At 43.8% G+C, this 6779-nt stretch overlaps 1 long non-coding RNA gene across 4 annotated transcripts; it reads left to right on the top strand.

Moving 5' to 3' along the window:
- Nucleotides 1-289: 289 nt before the first annotated feature.
- Nucleotides 290-4166, top strand: LOC309446453. 4 transcript variants are annotated; one of them, XR_014185458.1, is made up of 4 exons: nt 290-765; nt 1348-1485; nt 2049-2185; nt 3980-4166. It is a non-coding gene; the product is annotated as an uncharacterized lncRNA (long non-coding RNA). The 4 variants fall into 4 exon arrangements; XR_014185459.1 differs by lacking the exon at nt 3980-4166 and adding an exon at nt 2575-2878; XR_014185461.1 differs by lacking the exon at nt 3980-4166 and adding an exon at nt 2298-2515.
- The last annotated feature ends 2613 nt before the right edge of the window (nt 4167-6779 follow it).

The following is a 6779-nucleotide window of genomic DNA, read 5'->3' as shown; positions in this document are numbered from 1 at the left end:
TTTTTAAACTGATTTTCAAAGTCTTACCATTTTTTTTGGTCCTTTTGAAAATGCCACAAGTCCTTAATACTCGATTTGCATATTCATTAATCTTGTTAGTAATCTTACCATATATAGAGGTATTTTTGTACTATTTGGAAAAACTGATCTAGAGAGTGACTGAGTGGTCAAGGTTCCTTGAGGTTATCTTACAAATGTTCACATCCAGGCTTCGGTTCCAACCAGAGACGATGTTTTAAAGTTGTTGGTGTTCTGCCTTATCTGTTCAAAAGCAACTTTACAATGTTTGTTCCTGCATCAAGCTGACAAGTATGTGTCACACAGTGTTTCTTATTTTTCTGACTGGGTTCATTCCTATGGTCGTGAAGGGAAGCTGACAAAAGCTTTAAGACCACAAGAGGGCATGTTCTCTTGTAATAAACTTGGCTGCTCCCTGGGCCAGTCACAACATCTGAACAGCACAACTTCAGACTGGCGTGAAGATTCAGTATGTTGGAGAGTGGTCCAGCTGCTTCTATTGAAAACTGAAGTAATTCCACAGTGCATACAGCGTCTTTGTCACTTCTTCACACCATCCTCTGCTGCACAAGAGCCAATTATTGACGAACGTGTTGATGAGTTATGCGAGACAGACTGTTGTCTGCCTCACACAGTACGAGGCTACCAAGGTCATTTGAACTGTTTACAGGATGGATATCACGTGGAAGTCCTGGAGTCATCCTTCTTGGAAACTCCTCATTCTTCTAAGGACACGGTGACATGAAGGTGAGGATCCACTGTACAGCATCGTACCTCAGACCTCTGTGTGGTCACAACCAATTGTAGTCTCACCTGGGTCTCCCTTCTGCATTCCTTCTGTTAAAATAACTCAGAGCTACTGTATTTACCTTCTTCCTTGGGGAGGAACAACTGATGTGTTTAGTCTCTTTGTTTCTCTGCTGTTTCTGAGATTATTTTGCTTCAGTTGGAAACATTCACACATTTCCTTTCAATAACGGCTCCTAAATGACGTTACTGGTGTTGGGGGTTTTCTTCAGGCTCAAAGAGTAGCAGTAACTTCCAGTCCATTTCCATTTTGAAAAGTGGCTGTAAAAATGGTATTATAGGGCTCCTCCTTTTTCTTCTCACTAAGGCTGCAACAGGACGGGCAGCAGCCATCGAGGAGAGGGTGTGCCTATATTTGGAGGAAGTTATCAGATCTTTAAAAAAAGCAGTGTCTTTCCTTGTCCCACAGCAGAGAAAAACGTTGGCTTTGCCAGCTTACTCAGATTGGTGTCTTTGTAGCTATGTTCAGGCCAGATACTGGTGCACTACTCTGAAAACTCTTGTGTCTTTGGCCTTTTTCAGTCAAGCAGATTGGCAGAGGTTGCAGCCATTAGCCGAGGACCTGTTCGCTACTGGCAGAGTTGGAAGTCTTGCAGCTTCAAGAGGAGGAGGCCATAGGTAGGGAGCAGTTCTAGAAGTAAAAGCAGCTTTTGTTTTAAGGTGAGTTAAAAGGCGAGTAAAGCTTTTTACTTTTATCACTATTGAGTGAAGTTTCCACATCCACTTGCTTGAGGGGAAGTAAAACAGATTCTGGAGTTTTACTGTAATTGCTGTGGTGCTTGTCCCGGGTGGGAGGGACAAACCTGCAGGAAGGAACAGCTGGAGCCTGTGGCTGCTCTCTCCTTTGCTGCCGTGGGTTGGAGGTCAGACATCTCTCTGGATGAGGCTTAGTCCCTTGAACTTCCTTGACTAATCTGTTCCCGTTACCACGTATGGTCATTTAACAAGGATGAGGATGTTTCTCCTGCCTAGAAGTCCTGCAGATTTTGAAATGTGGAATTTAGTTTGCAGGCTTGGAGGGAGAGTGGCGCTTAATTTATTGTTTATCATCGCTGGTCCTGTTCTGTGTTCTGTATCACTTGTTCAACTGCAGCGTGATGAGATAATTAATATTTAAGCATCCCTGCTTGTTAGTTTACACATTTCTGATGGATTTAAAATCAGTAGGCTGTTGAACAATGCACAAGGGAAAATGTAACTTCATACATTCTTTTTGCATCCAGAATTACTTTGCAAAGCTGATGATGCACAGGAGACCCAACTCCTAGAGGAAAGCCAAGCCTTGCTGAAATCCACGAGCTATTCCCCAGCACAGATTGCTCCCTGAATGCATGTGGGCAGGAGCTGGATGAATAAGGAGGTATTATTTCTTACTGCATCTGCCATTGAAGTAGAATAGAACAGGGCAACCATTCAATAGCAAAGTATAAAGTAATTAATATGGTTTTTTTATGACCTTTTTTTTTTTTCAGAAGTAAGTTAGGGCTTTACTTGGACCCCACAGTTCACCTGACCCCATTCTGTTACCTGCTGTAACAGAAGAATAAAATGAACATTGGTGTTGTGTCACTTCAGTTTCCTCTTTATTAATGTTTAAGTGACTAACTTTGAATTCCTTAATTGTAGCATGTGACAGTTCAATAAAGTAATGAAGCATCTCCAGAAATACATACAGAATGCAGTAAGTCCCTGCAGAAAGAAACATAAAGAAAATAAATATATAAATAAGCAATTACCTTTGTCTTACAGAGAAGAAAGGCAAGACAAAAGCTGAGTGTAAGAGAAACCATTTGGATAATCCCATCACCACAAAAAACATCCTTGTGTTAGACTTCTGAAGCAGGTTCCAAAGAGCAAACTCCACAGTGTGTAGGACAAGATCAGGACATAAATAAATTATGCATGTTCTCCATGACAGAGATTTAAATTTATCCTATCAACATGAGTTAATTCATAATTAAAAAGGGCACTGCGATCCTCATGTGGGAGTTCCTATAAAATGAAAATTCAAGCAGTTTAAGATGCAGTAGATTGCTGTCTATTAAAAAACATGTTCAGGGATTTACTGTATTACTATTTTAATTATATTTTAAGCATCAAGATTTTGATGTGCGTTTAAGCATTATAGCGTGGCATTTGTAATCCAAACATTGCAGGATTAAGTCCCATCAAGTACAGTAAAACCAGGGGAAGAGGCTGATTATAAACACCAATAAAACTAATGCAGATGTCTTTTATGAAATGCTAAGACTAAGCAAAAAGCCCTATTGATATTTCAGTTTCTCTCATCCAGGCTTATTTTAATAATTCAGTTAAATTAAAATTTTTAGCTGTATAACTTTTACTATAGCACTTCACTTTTAAAATTACTTGCAATTTAAACAATTTAATTACTTCTACACATACAAAATTACTGCTGTTCCTCAGCACAACAGACACTAGAGTTTTCAGAATAGCGCACCACTATCTGTCCTGAACGTAGCTACGAATATGCAAATCTGAGTGAATACACTCGCAAAGTCAACATGTGTCTCTGCAGTGGGACGATGACAGAGATTCTGCCCATGGACACATATCCTTTTGATTAAACAGTTTATTTGCGGACATTAAAACTGACTGTGTTAACCACAGTCTCTCTAAATGATGATGGATGAGGTGTTCATGTTATTTGTCAGCTGGACATATGGTGCGTTCAGAGCATGGTTGTTTTGAACAAACCATATACAAGACTTTTAACTGGCTCAGGTTTTGGTGTTAGAAGTTTTTAGTGATAAAAAATGCTCAAAAGAACTACTATAGTGAATTAGATTATCTAGGAAGTCATATAATTCCTTTAAACTTTTACAATGAGGAGAAAATCCTAAGAGGAAGCAGTTTTGTATGTGTATTACTTGATCTAAATACATATTTTTCAGTTTGATGCCATTCAAAACAATTTTACCACTGACCAAAAGTCACAGTCACCATTAAACTACAGTAGTTTGTGTTTTATAGAGAAGCTGGATGACTTGGGTGAGGTTCTAAAGGAACTGAGGGAGAAACTGATAAAATAAATCAGCTCTCCAGGATTTCAGACAGCCAGGATTTGGGACGTCCCAGTTCCCCATCCTGAGGTGCTGATCATCTGATACTGCATCTCTTCTTGAATCTTCAGGTGGAGAAGTTTGGTATTGTCCTTTTCACATTGGTTTTCTGTTTGATGCTGACTCTGCTGTCTGAACTTCATCTTTTCAAGGCAAGCATTGGTTTTGCTCTACGCCAGATCACTTTAAAAATTCAAGTGGACAGGCCTTTTTAATCAGAGTCAAAACAAAGTCAAATCAGGCTGAAATAAACTGTATTCTGCTCTAGCACATTAGCCCTTAAATAAATAGTGAGAAGCCTGGGCTGTCTCTGTACAGCAGGTGGCATTACAGGTAGTATTTATCATACTCCAGTCCCCAGGCTGAGATACTACAGCGAGGATTTACGTCAGCGACAAGTGAATCAGTCTTAATACAAGCTGAAAAACTGCTTGTGCCTTCAACAGTTGATTCCTTTGTACAGCACTTCTGCTTACCGCTACCTGCTGCATTTATTAGTCTGTCAGCGTGAGCCGAGCAGGAAGAGTTCACTTTGTTCTGCAGCTTAAATGAACGGCTGCGTGTGGATCTTGGACTTTGAAGTGGGAAGATTCCACCCAGCTGTAGTAACCAGGGGGATGCCCTTTGCTCCAGTTTTTGTGCCAAATTTGTGCGTTGGAGAATTTCAAACAAATATCACTTGGCAGGATATCGACTCGCAGGGTACAAGAATAACACTGAGTGAGAGAGCAGGGCATGTCCTGGGAGGGATTTACAAGGAGAGCAATCAGGGAGGATACTGAGCAGTGGGGAAAACCAATTCTCTCCTGTTTCATTAAAAACGGTTGTTGTTTGTCTCACAGGAGCTGAGTGATTGTCTGAATGAAAACCAATAGCAATTTTTTCATCTGGGTACAGCGTCATCATGCAGGAGTGAAGGAGTTCAGCAAAGGTTACTAATTATTACGTAAATTATGTTGTCTTCCTTGGCTGGCTGGGAAAACCTGGGTGGGTGACTGGGGCTGGAGGGAGGATGAACTGCTCCCGGTACACCTTGGCGTGGGAGCTCTTACCAAAACACAGAGTCACGCTCTGCCAAGCGTGTTTGCACTCATACTGACTTTCTCAATCTGCGATTGGCAAAGCAGTACGGAGAGCATCCCAGCCAGCTCTGCGAAACATTGCGATGAGGCGTGGAGAACTCGGATTTGCTTCAAGTGTGCGGAGGTTGAGAAGCAACGCACACCCAGCCACGGTGGGACAGGTCACCTGGCGCTAACCAGAGCTGCCGCGGGGCACCCTGGCACTGCAGCAGGATGGAAATCTGCGGTGTTACAGGGTTTAGGCCAGGCTGGACTTGCTCTAGAAGGGAGCTGGACAAGAAGGAGGAAGAGTGAGAAAGAAGGGAGGGAAAGAATGACTCTGTGGGGAAAACTCTGCAAATAATGTGCTTCCCTTTCCTGCTGGCGATACGGGAGGGGGTGAGGCAGCAATGTTTGCTGCGGAGGGGAACTACCTTGCCAGCACTGTTTGTCATCTCACACACCCCAACGGGCCTTGGCAGCAGCACAGCCTTATCTCCAGCGTGTTGGCAAATTTGGTTCTGCGGCACCTTCCTAATTCACCGGGGCTGGGCTTTGTGTTCCCTGCACTTTCCTTGCCCACATTCTAACGGGCAGATTAATTTTTTAGTAAGTTTGGATATAATTTTCGCTTTAGGCAGAAAATTTTCATGCATTGCTAAGCCTTTAGCAGCCTAAAGGGGAGGAATATCGTCTCTGTTGAGACACACAGCAAGTGAAATTCCTGCCATGTCTTAATGCCATTATAATGACGCGTTTGATAATGTTCCTCGTGGGTTGGGTCCGCAGAGTATGTCGCACAGCTCTTCCTTTCACTGGAGTCAGCGTGGGGTTTAGGTTTCACACCCACCTCTGCTTTATTTACACCCATCTATTTTGTTATTTACATCTCTCAGGTTATCTAACGCAGCAGCAGCCTCTTTACGCATCCGTACGTGGAGCATTAAATGAATTTGTGCACGTTGTGCAGAGCCACCTGCGAGGAACTCCCAAAGGGATAACCTGTTTTGCACACCTACAGGCAGCACAGAAAACTGAGCTGCAAAAAGAGAAGGAATATGGTCTTTTTGAACACGGTGGGTCTTCAAAGTGTTGATGCCTCGAAGTTGTTGATGTTTGTCCGGGGACACACCTGAAACCCGGATTTCTGCCTTTGTATCACACACTCAGCTGCAATTACGATTATTTAGGTGTTTTTTTTTGTGTGGTGACTGCATGCTGTGGCCTTCTCGTGCGGGTTTTGTTTGACATGTCCCTTACCCAAAATGGATTCATGGTTTGCACTTTCATGGATTTCCACTGAAACCACATCAAAATCATGCACTGCAGTGAGCTGGCTCTATCCCCAACTGCACCCTGCTGGGGAAAAACAGGACGAGTTGTACTTTAATTTTTTTGTGCGGTATGACTCACATAACCGTCCTTAATAGCCAGAAAGTACAAACGGCCACCAAGTCCCTTCAAGTTATTCAGAGCACGCGAGACATGCGGCCCGATATGGGTGTGGAGGGCAAGTATCTGGGTTAGGTGCAGCCTCGCTCGCCCCGGTGTTGTAATTGGGATAATTACAGGTGAAAACCTATCAAGCCGGGGAACCGTCTCCCCAGCCCCGCCGACCCCCAGCTTGGGTACCGGGGGCTACGGAGAATGAGGCCCCGTCCGACCCTTCGTGCCGCCGCCGCGGGGGCTGCCGGGAGGCGCCCGGTGTTATTGTCCCGCAACATGCAAATGAGGCGTGGCGGGGAGCCAATGAGGGGCGGTCGCCGGCTGGTGCGCAGGCGCGCTGCCCGGGGGGCGGGGCTGACCTCCC

This window comes from Streptopelia decaocto, assembly GCF_964273445.1.
Source record: "Streptopelia decaocto genome assembly, chromosome: 15".
NCBI classification, from domain to species: domain Eukaryota; kingdom Metazoa; phylum Chordata; class Aves; order Columbiformes; family Columbidae; genus Streptopelia; species Streptopelia decaocto.
Note: the sequence above shows the minus strand (reverse complement) of the source record. Positions and strands in the feature narration are given on the sequence as shown.